Raw genomic sequence first — 3,246 nt, forward strand, 5'->3', positions numbered from 1 at the left:
TACTCCCATCTATTGAAGAATTTTCTGCAGTTTGTTCTGATCCACACAGTCAAAGTTTTTAGCATAGTGAATGAATCAGAATTAGATTTTTTTTTTTTTTGGAACTCTCTTGTATGCTCCATGATCCAAGGAATGTAGGCAATTTGATCTCTGGCTCCCCCACCTTTTCTAAATGCAGCATGTACATCTGGAAGATCTTGATTCATGAATTGCTAAAGCCTAGCTTGAAGAATTTTGAGCATAAACTTGCTCACATATGAAATGAGAACAATTTTATGTCAATTTGAACATTCTTTGCCATTGTCCTTCTTTGAGAATGAAATGAAAACTGACCTTTTCCAGTCTTTTAGCCACTGCTGAGTTTTCCAAATTTGTTGTCATATCAAGTACAACACTTTGACAGCATCAACTTTTAGGATTTGAAATAGCTGAGCTGGAATTCCTTCACTTCCACTAACTTTGTTTGTAGTAATGCTTTCTAAAGTGCACTTGATTTCAGACTCCAGGATATCTGACTCTAGGTGAATGACCACACCATCATGATTATCTGGGTCATTAAGGCCTTTATTGTATAGTTCTTCTTTGTAGCCTTGCCACCTCTTATTTTCTGCTGCTTCTGTTGGGTCCTTACGGTTTCAGTCCATCCATGCATAAAATATTCCCTTCCTATCTCCAGTTTTCTTGAAGAGATCTCTAGGTTTTCCATTTCATTGTTATCCTCTATTTCTTGGCATTGTTAATTTAAGAATGCTATCTTATCTCTCCTTGCTATTTTCTGGAATTCTGCATTCAGCTGGGTTTATTTTTCCCTTTTCACTTTGCATTTCCTTTCTCTTCTTTTATCAGCTATTTGTAAAGCCTCCCCTGACAACCATTTTGTTTTCTTGCATTTTTTTTCCTTTGGGATGATTTTGTTCCTTCCATCTGTACAATGATGTGAACCTCTGTCCATAGTTTTTCAGGAACTCTTTCTGCAGACATAATCCTTTGAATATATTGGTTACCTCCAGTCTATGATCATAAGGGATTTGATTCAGGTCATATCTGAATGGCCTAATGGTTTTCCCTACTTTTTTCAAATTTAGTCTGAATTTTGCAAGAAGGAGCTAATGATCTGAGCCACTGTCAGATGCAAATCTATTTTTGTCTACCGACTGTATACAGCTTCTCCATCTTCAGCTGCAAATAATATAATAACTCCCATTTTGGTATTGACTATCTGCTGATGTCATGTGTAGAGCTATCTCTTGCATTGTTGGAAGAAGGTGTTTGCTATGACCAGTGTGTTCTCTTGACAAAACTCTTTTAGACTTTGTCCTGCTTCATTTTGTACCTCAAGGCCAAACTTGTCTGTTTTTTTGGGTATCTTTTGACTTTCTATCTTCTACTCCCAATTCCCTATGATGGAAAGGACATATTTTTTTTTGGTGTTAGTTCTTGAAGATGTTGTAGGCATTCATAGATTCATTCAACTTCAGCTTATTCAACATTAGTGGTTGGGGAATAGATTTGTATTACTGTGATGGTGAATGGTGTGTCTTGAAAACAAACCAAGATCATTCTGTCAGTTTTGAGATTTCACTCAGGTACTACATTTTGGGCTTTCTTGGTAGCTCAGGCAGTAAAGAATCTCTCCAAAATGTGGGAGACTTTGGTTTGATCCCTGTGTCAAAAAGATCCCTTGAAGAATGTAATGGTTACCCACTTAAGTATTCTTGCCTGAAGAAAAACTTTGTCCACTGGAGAAGGGAATGGCAAGGTTTTTCATTTCAGTGTTCTTGCTTTGAGAATGCCATGAACAGTATGAAAAGCAGAAAGATATGATATCATAAGACAAGCTCAGTGTTCTTGCTTTGAGAATGCCATGAACAGTATGAAAAGCAGAAAGATATGATATCATAAGACAAGCTCCCCAGGTCGGTAGGTGTCCAGTATGCTATGGGAGAACAGCAGAAAAATAGCTCCAAAAACAATGAAGAAGCTGAGCCAAACTGGAAATGATGCCCAGCTGTTGATGTGTCTGGTGGTGAAAGTAACTTCCAAAGCTTCAAAGAACAATATTGCATAGGAATCTAGAATGTGGGGTCATGAATCAATGTAAATTGAATGTGGTCAAACAGGAGATGGCAAGAGTGAACATTGATATTTTAGGAATCAGTAAGCTAAAACATATAAATTTAATTCAGATGAACATTGTATCTACTACTGTGGGCAAGAATCCCTTAGAAGAAATGGAGTAGTCTTCATAGTCATCAAAAGAATCCAAAATGCAGTACCTGGGTTCAATCTCAAAAACAACATAATGATCTCAATTCATTTCCAAGGAACACCATTCAACATTACAGTAATCCAAGTCTATGCCTGAACACTCATGCTGAAGAAGCTGAAGTCAAATGGTTTTATGAACGCCTAAAACATCTTCAAATGATGTCCTTTTCATCATAGGGGATTCAAATGCAAAAGTAGGAAGTCAAGAGATAACATGGAGTAACTGGCAAGTTTGGCCTTGGAGTGCAAAGTGTAGCAAGGCAAAGGCTAAACGAGTTTTGACAAGAGAACACACTGGTCATAGGAAACACCCTCTTTCAACACACAGGAGATGACTCTATAAATAGACATCACCAGATGGTCAATACTGAAATCAGATTAATTATATTCTTTGCAGCCAAAGATGGAGAAGCTCTATATAGTCAGCAAAAGCAAGACCTGGAGCTAACTGTGGCTCATATCATCAGCTCCATATTGCAAAATTCAGACTTAAATTGAAGAAAGTAGGGAAAACGACTTGGCCATTCAGGTATGACCTGAATCAAATCTCTTATGATTATACAGTGGAAGTGACAAATAGATTCAAAGAATTAGATCTGATAGACAGAGTGCCTGAAGAACTACGACAGAGACTGCAACATTGTACAGGAGGTGGTAATCAAAAACATCTTAAAAAAAAAAAAAGAAATGCAAGAAGGCAAAGTAGTTGGTTGAGGAGGTCTTGGCAAACAGTGAAGAAAAGAAAAGGATGGGGAACGCGGGTATACCTGTGGCGGATTCATTTCGATGTTTGGCAAAATTAATACAATATTGTAAAGTTTAAAAATAAAATAAAATTTAAAAAAAAGAAAAAAAAAGAAAAGAAGGGAAGCAAAAATCAAAAGAGAAAGGGAAAGATATATCCAACTGAGCTCCAAAGAATAACACGCAGAGAGAAGAAATCATTCTAATGTGAATAATGCAAAGAAATAGAGGAGA

This window comes from Bison bison, unplaced genomic scaffold (genome assembly GCF_000754665.1).
Source record: "Bison bison bison isolate TAMUID 2011002044 unplaced genomic scaffold, Bison_UMD1.0 scf7180017864257, whole genome shotgun sequence".
NCBI classification, from domain to species: Eukaryota; Metazoa; Chordata; class Mammalia; order Artiodactyla; family Bovidae; genus Bison; species Bison bison.